Source organism: Nilaparvata lugens, chromosome 11 (assembly GCF_014356525.2).
Source record: "Nilaparvata lugens isolate BPH chromosome 11, ASM1435652v1, whole genome shotgun sequence".
Lineage (NCBI taxonomy): Eukaryota > Metazoa > Arthropoda > Insecta > Hemiptera > Delphacidae > Nilaparvata > Nilaparvata lugens.
Window position 1 is genome coordinate 587739 of NC_052514.1, and position 17673 is coordinate 605411.

Genomic DNA, 17673 nt, shown 5'->3' on the forward strand with positions numbered 1-17673 from the left:
ATTTATGAAAACACAAATTGAAACTGTCAACTACTTTTATGTTAACACTTTGTTAAACACATAGAACTGGTTGAAAATTTCAATTTGTGTTTTAATTATGGAAAAGTAGCACATCACACACAAAACAACTGTAACTTCATTATTTTTCCTACAGTTACGTTGAAAAGTGGCCATTGCTGCACTGATTACAGAACGCAAAGAATCACTTTTCCGCTCTAGTGCGGGAAAAATTTTTCTGCACTCCAGATTTGCAACATGGCAACGCAAAATACTTAGTAGGTTATATGGAGTAACAGTGCAGCAAAATCAAAATGAAGTTGGTAACAGTGACTGGGCTGCTATAGTGAGCAGAGGTGCAACGAAGCACAACGCGCAAATTATTACATTATATATTATAACCAAGGACAACATTTTTATTCAATTTGACAATAAATTAAGGTTTTTATCAATAATAAAATTACACAGAAAAACATTTGATGCATTTCAGGCAATTTTACCCATAATTACCCACTTTTCATATTCAATGGTAACTGTAGGAAAAACTTAATGTGAAATACGTGCGCAAGTTCCTCTGCTGCACTCAAGAAACCATTCCGCCCGAGCCGTTTCTTGACGGTAAACGTTTCTTTCGGTGCAGCAAACTGTCACTTTGCGCACTAGTTGCACAAATAACTATTTCACCAAACATTTGGTGAGATTCAGTGATGTATATGATTGATGAAAACAGAAAGATATACTGAGATATCACGAACGGACTTTGAAAGAAACACGTATTTTGAGAAGAACACAAACATGTTCCAAAACAAATAAAATTAAATTTATTTCCTAAAAAAATACAGAAAAAACGACACAGATGGATTTAAAAAAAACTTAAAACTTGTATAATACAGGAATTCTCGGTGACTATGGGCCGTTTGCACAGTCAAAGCTTAAACTCGATTTAATCAGCTGGTGGCTTAAACTCAAAATGAAACACATTGTAACAAACTAGACTTGATACGGATTTAATCCAGTTTAAAATGAAATTTAGTTTAAACTGTCACTGCAAACGGCCCTAAAGTCAACTTTCTCAACTGGTGAGTACAACACTAAAGATACTGTTAATTATTTATCTCTTTTCCATATTTCTTAGCATAGTTCTTATAGTTCTATTTCTCTCTGAGAGATAAATAAATTTCAATGAATGAATTTCTTCAAATGATTTGGCCAATCATGAGATATTTGAAGCCTGCAGTCATTTACTTATTTCTAGAATAGCTTACAAGAATTTAGTTTCCCTATTATAAGGAAAATCGACTTTAATATCTCAATATTATTCTTTAATGCTATTTTAATTTAGGAAATGTAGATATCACGAACAGCTCATACCCATAAAAACCAGTTATAACACGACAGACAATCAAAACTAAACATCCCAGTTTCAATAATTAAATTATTGGAAACAAAAGCTTGTAAACATCTCCACTCAATTATCGTCGAAAGATAAACACGTTCTGTTTTGGTGAACTCAATACAATATGAGATTGACCCCTGCTCTAAATTTGATATCAACTTGAAAAATATGCATTTTTACGTGGATTCATTTGGTATCTTCTGGGTTCAAATATCATATTTGTCGAGAAAAGTTTTATGTCGATTGATTCAGTATCTTTTGGGTTCAAATATCATCTTTGATGATAACTCCTGAAGCGAATAACCTTCTTACTCTGGTTGGGAAATGCAGTATAAATAGCGAAGACTTGCGTAAGAAAGTTAGTAGTCCATCATACTCGATAAGTGATCAATTTTTTTTTCGAAAATTTAAATTCCTACTCAACCAGCATGCTTCTGTTCTCGAAACTGTTCAACCTGGGATGTCTGGTCCTCATGGGTCTTCTCTTCATCACTACTCAATCTGTTGAGGCATCCAGTAAGATCTGCCCCTACGGTCAGGTCCACAACGCCAAGGGAGAATGTATCCAGGCTTTGAAGTGAGTAGCATACCTGAAAATTAACTCATAAATCATCAATGACATAACACATAATTTTAGAATTATTATTTACTAGCCGTCAGGCTCGCTTCGCTCGCCATATCCGTCTAGCCAGGGGGCTCCGCCCCCTGGACCCCCGACTGGATCGTCCATGAATGAGATCAGCAGGCTCGCTTCGCTCGCCTGCATTTTTCATTTGAGCATTTCTATCATATGTTAGGCAATCCAGTCGGGGGTCCAGACTAAACGTCTGGCTAAACGGATATGGCGAGCGAAGCGATTCTGACGGCTAGTAATATAATATTCCCAGGAATAGCTCTGATTGAAGTAGCAGTTCCCAATCAATTTTTCCGCGATAAATTCATTTCAATTCAACTTAATGCCAACCTGACAAAATTATCAATTTAGTTACCAGTTAACAACTGTTTCGAAGAGGTACTCTCTTTAGATTATAGATCTATAATAACATATGGACATTTCAATTATAATTAAGAGATTGGGAGAAGAAGAATATACATGCTAAAAGACGAACTTTAAACCCTTATAAACCACCCTTAGAGTTAAAATTTCAATTTCAATTTATTAAAAACACACAAAACAAGACAAAACAAAATTACAAAGATTTACGAAACAAATAAAACACAATAAAATGCTACAAATATAAAAAAACAATGGGCTTAGTGTTTGGGTGTGTTGGAGAAGAGAAAAAAAAAGAGATGAAGGTACCTAGCCAACTATGGTTTCCCATGTAATAGGCAGGCAGAAAAGAGAAGAGAAGTAATGAGGAAAAAAAGGAAGGGAGAAATGGGGGGAAGGAAGAAAACAGAGGAATATGTACTCAACTATTGAGTACACAACAAATATTGCCAAAAGATTTCTTAGTGCGCCTCCAAAGGGCCAATTGAACATACCTACTAAATTTGAACGTTTTTGGTCCGGTAGATTTTTAGTTCTGCGAGTGAGTGAATGAGTGAGTCAGTCAGTCAGTCAGTGAGTGAGTGCCATTTCGCTTTTATATATATATATATATAGATTCAGCGTATGGCATAAATTAATAATCCATGCCACGTGTAGGCCTAAACATTGCATCAGGAAAACGAAGTTTCAAAACTATGTTTCTCAGGTAGAAAGCAATATAGAAACAGATGTTCCTTTTTTAATTTTGACCATATGATTTGGTAATTTTTTAATGAAATCGAATGTACCATTGATGAAATTTAAACATTAATTCTGAAAAATCTAGAAGGAAAATTAAAATTTGGGCTTCCAGGTGCACGAGATTGATATTTTTAGAATCTATGTGCAAAATTTGGAGATCTAAATCATTCCGGTATGCAATCCACAAGTTGACATGTTTTGATGCGAACAAACGAACACACGAACAAACACAACCCTACTCTCTCTTATTATATAGAAGATGAATGTCTGTTTGTTTGTTAGTTTGTTTCCTATAGACTCGAAAACTACTTGACAGAACGGCATGAATCTTTGGGAATATGTTGTGTGAATATTGGGGATGGTTTCTGACCAGAAATTTTTATAGGGGGGCTAATAATAATTATATATTAATCCATTTTACAGACCTATGTTTTCGAAATTGTCGGCCGAGCAGCTAACGTAGAACGGGAAGATCATCATGATTCAAGATCATGTTGTGATAATATGATTTAGCATCTAAACTTACCAGCTGTAATAAACACATCACTATGTGATAAAATTGTTTACTCTGGTATTAAAACAGTAGTTTTAAGCACATAGGAGGTCCGTATTGAGATGTAAATGAAAATATTGATTGTAAATAAATAAATTTCATGATTCACCAAATAAAGTCAAGTGTGACATGAGATACATTGACTTTTTGGCGGTACGAAGTTCGCCGGGTAATCTAGTCTATAATAAAGATTTGGCTTATACACCCTCTACGTGTATAGGAATTCACAAATGGGCATCATCACGTCTGAACTACTCAACTGATTAACTTCAAATTTTGCATATAGATTCTTAATATATCGAGGATGGTTTTAGGCCTATTTTTTATTATGCATGAATTCAGTAGGTCAAGTTTTCAATTAGACCCTTGCGGAGCACGGGTTACATGCTAGTAACTTATAATCTTAAGCTGCGTCTACACCGGAGTTGATAACACAAGCTATTAACAAAAAGTTATTAACTTGACTGAATCGTCAAAAATTTCTCTTAACAAAAGTTAATAACTCGTGTTTTTAACAGAAAATTCCTTGTTATTAACAAGATCTGGTTATCAATATAATTATTGACTTCCATATGATTTTATCTAACGTGACTATCCATATGATATAACAGCCGGAATAAAAAGCAAAAAATTGTCTTCAAAATACTTTTAATTGAAACAGGTGTAATCATTAACATAATGATCTTCATCTGATCTAATGTGAACAAATTATAGTGCGTTTACAGTTTACACCAGAGTTGATAACAAAAGTTTTCAACATTATAAATGTTAATAACATTTTCTTTTGGCTGCTAGTTTTGTTATCAACAAAAGTTAATAACTTTGTCACGTGTTTCGTCCGCAGCTGTAGTTATTAGGGAACAGCTGTAGATGTAGGGTATGGATGCTGGGCGAGGGGGTTGCGGGGAAGATAGGAACCTGTTATTAACAAAAGTTAACGCGATAAAAGATGCTTTTTCCTCCACCTACTGTCTAAAGTACTTACTTCACTCCCTGAAACCTAATACTAAAGTGTCACTTTTTCGCTCTCGGTAGTAAAAAACAGAAAAACTCCCTAGGGAGTAAAAGTGACTCCATTTAAATAACATGGGGAGCATCTCTATTTTGAAACTTACATTGTAATAGGTTAGAAGGTCTAAGCTCAGATGAGAAAGCATGATAGAGGTGTCTGTCATTGAGTCAACTGAATTCAATACCACAACCAGAAATTTGATCAACTCATGAAATATATGTTTGTATGATAATTATTATATTCTTAATATTAGTAGACGATAAAAATTTATACAATTTTTAAAATATTTTATTCTGTTCAAAATACCAGCCAACAAATATTTTTGATCTGCAATATTCAAATCTGAACCGCGTGATCTGGAGTCAGCCATTTTTGGTAGCTGCTCAGCTGATATAATTGTTACAACTTTTGCCTATAGATAGCGCAATCGGCAGTGCCAATCAGACGACCGGTTTTTAGGTTTTAGATTTAGGTTATGTTGTTAGGAATCATTGTCACCAATATGTAAGTTATTAGAATGATTTTATTTGCAGTTTCTATAAAAAAAGGTAGATGGAGGAAAAATGTTGTGTACATCACGAGTGAAAAATACTTTTTCTCCCACAGGAAAATTGCTGCGCTCGGCTTCGCCTCGGGCTTCAAACTTTTTCTCACAGGGAGAAAAAGTCGTACTTTTCACTCTAGATATACAAATAACTATTGTTATTAACATAACACATTTCCTTTGATCTTTACAGACTCTCAATGGATAACATGAATCTTGTTAATAACAAGGAATTTTCTGTTATAAACACGAGTTATTAACTTTTGTTAAGAGAAATAATTTTTGTCGATTCAGTCAAGTTGACAACTTTATATTAATAACTCATGTTATTAACTCCGGTGTAAACGCAACTTAGCATGATGTTATTGACTTTTGTAATTAACATCAGTTGATAACAAAAATTTTAAAAACTTTTGTTATTAACTCCGGTGTAAACGCAGCTTTAGAAATCATTCATTTATTCATCAAATACATAAACATATATAATCTTAGAATGATTGGTAATCTTACGTGAATTGCTCATTTGAGAATTCATTCATCACTTTATTTGTAGAAATTTGGGAGAAGACAGTTTTGGGCTATGCCTGTTGTCTTCTCCCATCATATTATAATTATGATCTGTAATTGCCAATGAAATAAATAAATAAATAAATACTTATTATTATCAATGGCATTAATATCTGAATATTTCCTATTTTAGTAATAATGGTGTGAAATATTCAACTTAGATGTATTATGGCAATTTATACCCTCTTTCAACTGGCATAAGTCTCTTGGAAGACTAGCAGTAATTTTACAAAAACCTGGAAAAATAAAAGACTTGTTCCTGCATGGTTCAACTTAGGCAACCCGCAACACAGGTGTCGTTACGTGATTCTACGTAGTATTATATAGAACTATAGTTCTATACAGCATATACCATAGTACCGTGTCTTATTTATCTCTTTTCTGTATAGGGCTACTTTTATAGGAATAGAAAGAGAAATAAAAATCTTAGTACACTTTTCGGGTACTATATCAATGCCCGAAACATGTTGTGATTAAATATTTCAAAAAGGGTACTAACATTTTTATTTTTCTTTCTATTACCATAGTACCGACCTGAAAACTCCGACACCAGACCTGAGCTAGCCAGGTCAATCGAGATTATTATTATTATATTACCGTAGTAATTTATAGTGTTGAGCATTTTTTATTCTTAGTTCCGGTTGCACAAAAGACGGTTGAATTTTCATCGTGATTAACTCCACGAGAAGCCATTCCAATCAGAGAAGCCTTCTTTTCGAAAAGCCTTCTCTGATTGGTTCTCGTGAAATTAATCACAATGAAAATTCAACCGGTTTTTGTAAAACCGGGCAAAAATCTTAGAATGGTTGAGTATGGGAAATCGTGAGTACCGTAGCTTACTTAAAAATTCATTCATCGAAGACATAAACACATAATATGCCAACTATAGTCCTACTTACATAATCTCTTGATTAACTTTACACGAGACTTGTAGTGCTTACTAGAGAATATATTGTTATTTTTTGTAAATTGATATCATTACAAATACGGTAATAATGCTTTGATAAAAGATAAAAAATAGAAATAAATTAAATGTTTTAATCTTATGATTTGACAATGCTTGGAAAGAATGTTTTATGGAGATGAGTGAACTGTAAATCTGCGTTTGTACCAATGTTATAAACAAAATGTTAATAACTTAATAGACTCTATAAGATTGAACATAACTTATCATACACAATCATGATGTACATACGGTATGTGTTTGTCAAGTTCCGTTCAATCTAATAGAATTTATAAGGATTAAGTTCTTAACGTTTTGTTAATAACTTTGGTGTAAACGCAGCTTAACGTTTCAACTTTGTAACTTACATAAATATTTTTTGAAACATTCACGAATAATGCTTTACATTTTTTATCTTATGACTTGTCAGAGTTTGGGAATGATATTTCAAGGAGTTGATCAATAACTTTATAACTGGGCTATATATTATTGCATTATACATTTTTCCTAGAACTATGAGTGAATCACCTGTGCCTATTCTCTGTAGATAATATAGATTATTACAAACGCTTCCCAACGCGAAATGGATAATGGAATGAAGTTAAATTTTCTGTTATTGACTTGACAAAGTTTGAAGAGGATATCTTACAATAATATAGAATCAACTGAATCTTGTTTGGAGAATGATTTGAAAGTTTCATCATGGTTTTTTACAGTATTGCGTTCACTTCTAATTGAACATTATTTATTCTTTCAGGAAACACTAAACAGAAATGGGGATAAACTCAAGAACGACATACCTCTTCATCTACTGAATTCATGGAACCCGTCTTCCCATGCACACCTCAAAACCTGACTGAAACCGAAAGAAAACCACGCACTCATTCAAAACTCAAAAATCAAATTACTCATTTCTCAATTAAATTAAAAATGTAAAACAATTCTGGTAGTCTATTAATTAATTCCTCTTATCTTCAAATTTCAATTCCTTTTATTTCCAGAAAAAACAATAAATTACTCTGAGGTACTCCTCTGAAATTGAGCAAGTCTGTCGTGTTTAGAGGAGAAGACAAAACAAAGCAATACTGGGGCCGATACACACAAGGCGTTTTTGAGACGAGTCGGCACTGCACAACAAGACAGGAATCACTCCGATTGGCTGATTCTCGATACACCAACTCAATCAGCCAATAGGAGAGCTTCCTGTTCTATCGTTCCGTGCAGACTCGGCTGAAAAAACGCCTTGTATGTCTCGTCCCTTACAATGAAGATATCGACAGCTTTCTTTGAGAAACATTATTATAGCCTATATTCATATACATATTAGGAGTACAATTATACGAAGTCTATAGATAATATAATTCTTGTATAAGAATACAAACACAAACAATTTTTACAATATATGAGCAGCTGAACAAGGAGAGCGGTTGGATAGTGTGCCACCATATAGATATTCAATTCAAAAGATAACTGAACAAAACTGATGTTTTTGGTAGCGTAGCGAGAATCATTAAAACAGATAGCTTTTAACATACTACTTATGTTTGGAAAGAATTGAAAAATCCATACTCGTGTAGAGAATTTAATTTCCTACAAAAAAGTTTCTTTACAAAATTACGATAAAACGAGCCATTCAAAAGTTATAAGCGAGAAACGTTTGTAACTACGAACTATCCAAGAGTACTCTGTACACAATATTTTCATCAGACTGCCTTCTATTCACTCTTTCTGAGGCTGGACCAGAGTTGAATAGCTTTGATACCAAAAGGACATTTACCTGCCATCTAGCGGCATAAACTGTAACTAGCATCCCACAAAAATACAAACTGGCTGCAGTTTTCTTTCAAATTACAAACATTTCATTATTCATCTGGACGATATTAAGGGATATAGTTCTTCAAAACTAATTTTTCTATGATAAAAAAATATAATTTGATTGGAATCGATTGATAATTTAGTGGAAATCGATGAAAACCCGACATTTAGGTCCTAATCGCTTCAATGGGATTCCGTTTGTAAGTTAGATTGTAAGTTAGTTTTTGAAGATGTTCAACATTTTACTATTGGATATTATTCAGTGTTTTATCATCTACAAATCTTGTCTCTAGTAGTTTTTTGATATAATGAACGGGAAGCTTGCATTTTTTTCAAAACTGAATCAATGCATTGTTCCAGTAAAATTTTAGTTCCAAATTCTGCCGCTAGATGGGAGAAGCGAGTCCATTTGTTGCCAAGGTTGCTTTTGGCACAGAGGAAAGGAGCACTGGTATGCTTATTCCGTGCTTTTGGCTTTCTGGATTTCATGTCTGACTTCCATCCAGTACCGTAATTTGATAGTATGAAAAATAGTAGCAACTTCGGTTTTTGACTTATAACTTTTAAACCGTGCATCGTACAGAAAAATCACAAGAATACTTTTTTGTATAAAATAACTTTTTTCATACTTATGGAATCAAAAATTGCTCAAATCATGAATATGAATAAAGTTATTAAAGCATCTAAAGTTGGTTTTTTTAAGCAGATCATTGATTGATTGAGTAGGTACTTTATTTATGTAGATTACAATATACTATACTGGCTCATACACTTATATACAATAGCTTACAATACAGCAAAATTATAGATGAATTTACATAATATAGACTAAGAAAATAATTATTGAACTGTTTATGATATGAAAAAGCAATTTGTAATATAATAACTATAGATAATTATATTGTTATGCATCTACATGAATTTGCGGAGCTTTGGACATATCAATGTCCATTCTTTGGAAGACTGCAGAAGTTTAAACTGTTTTTAACAGTAAAAATTTTTAAAAGATCAAAATAATTTTGATTTGTTTACATTAATTTTTTGTTTAGTTGACATTAATTTTTGAGTAGTATTTTCAATTTGAGTAGGATTCCCAATCACACCCACCTTAGAATCACATTTTTTTCTGAGATACTAAGCCGTTTTTGGACTTTTTTCTGCTTTGAATGGTATTGGTCATTAGTCTTTTTATTATTTCATTCTCTTTTAAATTCTAAATGTGGAGAATATTAAACAATTTTATGCACTATAAATTAGTTATTTTGAGAACAAATGCTACCTACCTAGCTACTTTTAGCAATATAGAAATAAAACGAATATAGAAATAAAACGAATATAGAAATTTTAGGAATATGTGTTCAGGAGATCGAGAGATAGTCAATATTGTACATTCTATGTGATTTTTGAACCAACAAAAACCAAGAGGATAATTTAAGGGTGTATTTCTCATTTGAAAATCTAGACCAATTTTTATGTATTTTGCTATCAATTTAAATTGCACACATTCAAATGTCATCCGTCATGATGCATATGGTAGTAATTTTTGTGGAAGCTCATCAGAAATGAAAAAATCGAGCAGTTTAGCTTTGAGCTGTCATTAGATAAGATAAGATAAGATAATCTTTTTATTCAACACAGTACACTTTATAATATACAGTTGAATAACGTCAGGTCTTAATAAGTAACAATAATAAATACACAATAAAAAACACACATGGAAGACTAGAGTAGGCCTACCTACAAACTATGCTACCTTCTATCACTGAAATCCTTCATACTGTAGTAGGCTTGTGAAACCAAGAATTTATACACTTTACTCTTAAAAATTTTTATATCAGACAAGGACTGCAGCTCGGTAGGTAAGTCGTTAAACAAATTGATATCCAATGTCGTGATCAAGGTCAGGTTTTCCTCGATAGATCGTGTCAAGTAATTGAAAACATTATTCACAAACTGTAGGCCGTATCACAGTCCAGCAAAGCTCTCACTAAAAAATCCTCCAACTGGTAGAAGCTCCTTCCAATGAGAGACCGCGACAATGGGCCATATGAATAAAGTTGAGCATTTGCTTATACTTCTAAAATATGGAGCATTTGCTTCATTTTCTATGAATAAACGTGAGCAAAACCTTTTGCTTATGCTCATCAAAAAAATAGTTTGAGCATTTGCTCAAAATTGTATGAATAAACTAGAGCATTTGCTAAACTTTTGAAGCAAATGCTTCAAAAAAGGTGAGTCTAGTCTAGAGCAGCTTATTACCTTTTGTTCATAGTAAAATGGCTCAACTAATTCGTATGAGGAAGAGGAAACTATACTGGACACGATCACAACCGATAGTTGGAAACTATAAATCTCTTTTTAGATTCAATCATGATTTATATCACCATTATTCCTGCAAAAGGATAAATACAAAAGCTACCTATCCGATATAAAGATAACCATCACAGAATAGGAAATAGGCATTTAAAAAGATGAGAGTGTGGACAATTATAAAAAGTCTATTGATATTATAAGAATATGCTAAAGATTATTATAGAGATGACATTTTTTCACGCTATTATTTCAAAATTCTAAACTCAACTAACCTAAAACTCCATTCATAAATAGAAAACAGAGCAGACGACGCAAACACAAGCAGTGCACTCTACTTGCATATTTAGCGCTTCCGTGAGCTATAAAAACAAAGTAAGGCTACAAAAGCAAATCAGCTGATGAAAAATCTTTAAAATACGTGAGCATTTGCTCCAGAGTTTAGGAGCATAAGGTAAAGAGTATAAGGTAAAGCTTATTCATATAAAAATGAGCAAATGCTTTTGCTTCTACCTTTTGCTCATGAGCAAAACCTTTTGCTCCATGCTCTTGCTCATGAGCATTTGCTCTGGTTTTATTCATATGGGCCATTAGATAATCTCTTTATTCAACACAGCATATAATACAATATACATTTGAATATTGTCTAGTCACAGGTCATTCCTTGAGGAATTGTTGAAAATATACTCACATCAATGGACATAAAATAAGCACCAGTACAAAGACATCAGATACATAAAGTAGGTTTTAAAAGTAGTGCAGGACATAGAAATTTATTATTACTAGATGCTTCAATCATGTATTACAGAAATAATCATTGAAACTATAATAAGCTTTTGCAACAAGAAAGCTGTATAATTTCTTTTTGAATATATTCTTGTTTGTTAGGGACTGTAGCTCAATTGGTAAATATTAATTGTAAAGCTTTGAACCAATATGTAAGAAGGCATTTTCTCATACAGTTGAAGCCTGTGCTGTCTTAAAGCTAATTTATTTCTGCCTCTAGTATTATGATTGTGGATGTCAGCGTTTGTGGCCAGATCTGAGATATGGTCGTAAGTGAAGACTAATAATTTGAAAATATAAATTGAGGGTAGAGTTAGAATGTTCAAATAGACGAAAGCCTCTCTACATGACCCATTAAATTTGAATCCAGCCAAATAGCGAATAGCTCTTTTTTGCAATTTAAATATTTTTTGAAAGTGCAAATCTGCAGTGCTTCCCCATAACTCTATCCCATAAGCAACATGGGAGTGAAACTATACTAGACACGATCACAACCAATAGTTGAAGACTAAAAAATCTTTTTTAGATTCAACCATGATTTATATCACCATTATTCCTGCAAAAGGATAAATACAAAAGATAACTATCCGATATAAAGATAACCATCACAGAATAGGAAATAGGCATTTAAAAAGATGAGAGTGTAGACAATTATAAAAAGGCTATTGATATTATAAGAATATGCTAAAGATTATTATAGAGATGACATTTTTTCACGCTATTATTTCAAAATTCTAAACTCAACCAACCTAAAACTCCATTCATAAATAGAAAACAGAGCAGACGACGCAAACACAAGCAGTGGACAGTCAATACCTACTATTACCTAAGTAATAGTAGGTATTGGGACAGTGCACCCTACTTGCATATTTAGCGCTTCCGTGAGCTATAAAAACAAAGTAAGGCTACAAAAGCGAATCAGCTGATGAAAAATCTTTAAAATACGTGAGCATTTGCTCCAGAGTTTAGGAGCATAAGGTAAGAGTATAAGGTAAAGCTTATTCATATAAAAATGAGCAGATGCTTTTGCTTCTACCTTTTGCTCATGAGCAAAACCTTATGCTCCATGCTCTTGCTCATGAGCATTTGCTCTGGTTTTATTCATATAAGATAAGATAATCTCTTTATTCAACACAGCATATAATACAATATACATTTGAATATTGTCTAGTCACAGGTCATTCCTTGAGGAATTGTTGAAAATACTCACATCAATGGACATAATAAGCACCAGTACAAAGACATCAGATACATAAAGTAGGTTTTAAAAGTAGTGCAGGACATAGAAATGTATTATTATAGATGCTTCAATCATGTATCACAGAAATAATCATTGAAACTAAATAAGCTTTTGCAACAAGAAAGCTGTATAATTTCTTTTTGAATATATATTCTTGTTTGTTAGGGACTGCAGCTCAATTGGTAAATTATTGTAAAGCTTTGAGCCAATGTAAGAAGGCATTTTTCTCATACAGTTGAAGCCTGTGCTGTCTTAAAGCTAATTTATTTCTGCCTCTAGTATTATGATTGTGGATGTCAGCGTTTGTTGCCAGATCTGAGAAATATGGTCGTGAGTGAAGACTAATAATTTGAAAATATAAATTGAGGGTAGAGTTAGAATGTTCAAATAGACGAAAGCCTCTCTACATGACTCATTAAATTTGAATCCAGCCAAATAGCGAATAGCTCTTTTTTGCAATTTAAATATTTTTTGGAAGTGCAAATCTGCAGTGCTTCCCCATAACTCTATCCCATAAGCAACATGGGAGTGAAACAATGCAAAGTAAACCATCTTTGAAACAGATAATGGTACAAATTTTACCATATTTCTTATCACAAAAAGATCTCGCTACTCACTCTATTACATTTACATGCTCATCCCACACAAACTTTAAATCTAGCTCTAGGCCAAGTAATTTCACAGAATCTGTTTCGTATACAATCATTACCCTATAAACAAATGTGGCACAATCGCACTGTGTCTCAGACTAAAATTTATTAGATTACTTTACATAATTTGTAAAGTAAACATTGAGTTCCTGAATACATTTACAGAGCATGCGCCCTGAGTCTGGCAGGGAGTTGAACCGCACAGCCAACACCCGAAAACTATCCTTCACTCCTGACAGGCGTCAGCGCGGCACATCCAAGTCGACCCTCCCTCGAGTTCCATGTGATTGCACTTCCTCTCATCTGGTGAATGTGTAGATGTTTTTCCTGACATGTAGGAGCGATGACAATATTTACAGGCCATGAACTGTATGGATACCCAAACGCTGAAATATGAGCTGGCAGTGTGCATCATATTTTCTTATGAAGTATGTTTTTAATTATATTTAATTTTATTTTTTTTATGGATTTAATTTAATTTAGTTCTTTTATTCTCAACAATTAAATTGATTTTTAATAATAGCATATCCATTGTTTTTAATCACTACATGTCATTACACGGATTGCCTTCTTCTGGAGCAGGAGTATGTTCCTCATATGCACCGAGTGCCGCCATATCAAGTTGCTGTACTGAATGTGGCTGGCAAATACCACAACATCAGCAGGCGATCAACACTGAGCAGCCCCTCATTTTCCGGAGCAGAAAAACAAATCTAGAAAGCCCTTTTGCAAACTTTGGTAATATGTGACTCCCATGATAGTTTGGTATCAATACCAAAACCCAAGTAATGTCAAAGGCTCAGCATCAAGAGTATCTGTTCTACTGAGAGTACATGCAATAATCTTATTATGTACATGTAAAATTTTTATTATTAAATCTCCAGAGTTTTGATCTCATTCAGCTTCATCTTATTATTGGCTAACCAGTTTTTGGCCTCAGAAAAGAGCGTTTGAGCCTTGGATTTGACATCATGAGGCCGTCTGCCCTGACCAACGATTGAAATAAAGATCATGCAAAAGAGGGAAGTGACCACATTAATAAAAATATGTTTTCTAATGATTTTTGGAAGAGCTACCGGTTTTCTATAACGCCTAAATTAAAATAGTAATGTTCCAGAATAAGTTTCAGGTTGATTCTTTCAAAATTACTTTGAAAAAAACTCTAAGGTATTGTTTTTATTATTACCTTTTTAGACTAGTTATTATAGATCCACTTCCCCTGTATTTCAAATTTGGCGGTTGGCGGGATCTGTACAATCGAAAAGCTATCGATGGTTGATAGTTGAACCTTGTAGTTATCGATGTCAAGAGTCGAGAATAGCAGATCGTAGATTTCGATTTTGGTTTGGTAGGTCAGTAACAAAATTTTGCTCTCGGATTATTTCATTTTCATTGGACATTGGTGTTTTGTATCTTCATTTATTATGTTGTAGAAGATGGAAAACGATTTCAGTAAGTAGATAATTCAATATAGCAATTTGTAAATAGCCAATTTCTTGCTATTAGTTTCTTTTTGATCCTATTGCTTGATTAACCTCCAAGCATTTTGATGAAGAAAGGTGATTTATCTTTGACCATAAACTAGGCTAGTTTAATAACATTGCTATCTTATTAAAATGTTTAGGTTAGTTTTCAATGTGAATTTATCACATATAACATGAGATCTAAAAATTGATTACAAGCTTTTATAATTGGGATCTTTTCTAAATCAGGTTAACTACGTTGTATTGATAATTATAATGACCAAGCATTTTGCTCTTAGTAATTTATGCTTGTTTATGTTTTTGTAACTCTGGTTATTAGTATTCTGAAAACCAGTAGTTGGTCAATAAATTGTTTTAACTGTATACTTTTTGACTGCTCCCTAAAGTATTGTTTAGAAATCACAGTAAGCTATGTGTTTTCATAGATAATACCTATATAAATAGCCTAAGAATGATAAACTTGAATACTCTATTAGAAAAATAGGAATAGCTAAAGTATATACCTGTAGGAGGTATATTACTTTGTTTAATGAGTTTAATTGACATTATGTAGGCTAGAATAGTAGATTAGATAGGCAATATTGAAAAGAATCTAACCTACAAGATAATTTATGCATTTTGAATGAATAAATAATGAGAACATTAATGAACATTTTTGTTTCAGCTTAGAGTGGCCTGTTGATTTTGATAAGCCAGGTCAATGATATAATCTTCAATTTTTGTCATAGGTAAGTGTGATCAATCATATTTCTGGAAAAACATTTCACTTTTACACACTACCCGAGTTATCGGATAGGCAAGTTAATTGTCGGTCCCGGCTGGAGTATGACAGTTATAATTTGAGCCGTTGATGACTTAAATTATATATTCAGGCGAGGTGGGAGCTTCCCGCAAGGGACTCCCCACCAGCAAAAATCCATACAATTTACTTAACATTCTATAACACTACTTAGCTTGTAATGACCATGCCGGCGCCACACTCTTACTGGGCGCACAAATTTAATGACGACGAGGGCGAGAGTGTGGATGACTACTGTGCCTCCGCTCGCCTTCACTCGTCTTGGCTTGCCTTTGCTCTGATTTTTACGTAGACGAGACGAGCAAATACGAGTGGTGGAACAGTAGCAATCTACACTCTCGAGCTCGTCATCATTTTTGCGCACTTGGCAAGAGTGTGGCACCGTCATTACCTACCACTAATCCTGATGGGGCGCTCGTCTTCTAGTCACATTACATTGTGAATGACAGGGCGAACACAAGCTTCTAGTGTTGGCTATTTGGCGAGAGACTCGGCAATAGTGTGGCGTATACTAGAATTCAAAAAAAATCTCCGACTTGTAGGGATATGCGGAGTAGAGACAGATGGAGAGCCAGTTCAGCCAATAAGTGTGATGGATATAGTTATAGAAAGAAGTGCGGTTGCCAAGTTGATGATCAGGCTCAGTCGATGCAGTGCTTTCAGAGAGGTTTTCTTGTGAAACATGCGACCCTATAGTGAGGTCTTGCAATAATGACACTAGAGAAAGATTGGAGACAGCGATGCCGATTCTCTGCCTTTCCATGACCTTCTATGGAGGATAGCAGATAACGGTATATCTTATGTAATATTAACTGGTCATTCTTGTTTAAAATCATCAATTAATATTTTAACCAGATTATTCTATTCATCATCTCTCATTCATTTATCTTCACAAACGGAAGCGTTTGTATGGCATTGTCATTTATCCCCTTATTATCACCTGGGCTTAAAAAACTCGTGAAGAGTTTGCCCTTAAAAAATAAATAAATCACCAAGAAAATGTATTTTGCAATGATTTTTTAATAAATTTTCATAATATTATATTGAGATTAAATATTTTGTTAATTGATTATATCTCTACATTGTTAAAAAACTACTGGCAACGTTGCGAAGCTAAAGAAAGATAGCGTTATCTGCTTTGTTGAATGATAGACAAGGCTAGCAACACCATTTTTAATCGAATACTGCCATCATAACGAGGACCTCACTATAGTTCAGTTGTTCGACCATTCTAGTGTGTTTCTAGCACTAAACACACACACACAACACACACACACACAACACACACACACACACACACACACACACACACACACACACACCTCTATTCACTACAAGTAGAAACATGTAGTGGATTTTTTTCAAGTTAACTATTCTATAGTGAGGTCCACGTTATAATGACAGTGTTTGATTAGCAATGGTATTGTTATCCTTGTCTATCATTCAACAAATCGGATATCGTTATCTCTTTCTCGCTTTGCTCTGTTGCCAGATCGTCTTTTAACAATTGATTATTATAAACGAGAATGAACAGTTACGGCTGTGTAAAGGCTAAAAATAAACTTTTTACTCGTGATATTTTCCAAAGTTTTTTGATTTGTATATCATCAAGCTATCAAAATTAAAAAGTTTTCTCAGGACAACATTTTTTTCCGATCATTACTTTTTGAGATATGAGCGCCTAAAGTTTAAATTTTTGGGACAGAGCATTTCAAATTCGGTAAGAGATAAATCCCTGACATTTAGAGGATAGATTCCACATGGTATTGTTGATCTAGTAAAACAAAAAAATTCTGAAAATATCAATTTCTAAGATAGTTATTCAATTTACTAAGAATAACC

At 33.5% G+C, this 17673-nt stretch overlaps 1 protein-coding gene and 1 long non-coding RNA gene across 3 annotated transcripts in view; both read left to right on the forward strand.

Annotated features, from left to right (window-relative positions):
- Window positions 1-869: 869 nt before the first annotated feature.
- LOC120353507 lies at window positions 870-7689 on the forward strand. Its single transcript, XR_005572426.1, has 2 exons — window positions 870-1970; window positions 7505-7689. It is a non-coding gene; the product is annotated as an uncharacterized LOC120353507 (long non-coding RNA).
- A 7175-nt stretch (window positions 7690-14864) lies between these two features.
- The window catches only part of LOC111048382 (1-acyl-sn-glycerol-3-phosphate acyltransferase gamma), a 43250-nt gene continuing 40441 nt past the window's right edge, over window positions 14865-17673 (forward strand). The window contains exons 1-2 of one of the 2 annotated variants that reach the window (XM_039437359.1): window positions 14865-15000; window positions 15697-15760. The gene's annotated coding sequence lies outside the window, so the exon portion shown is untranslated. Of the gene's footprint in view, window positions 15001-15089; window positions 15108-15696; window positions 15761-17673 lie in introns of those variants that run through there. The other variant, XM_039437361.1, reaches the window with a different exon arrangement.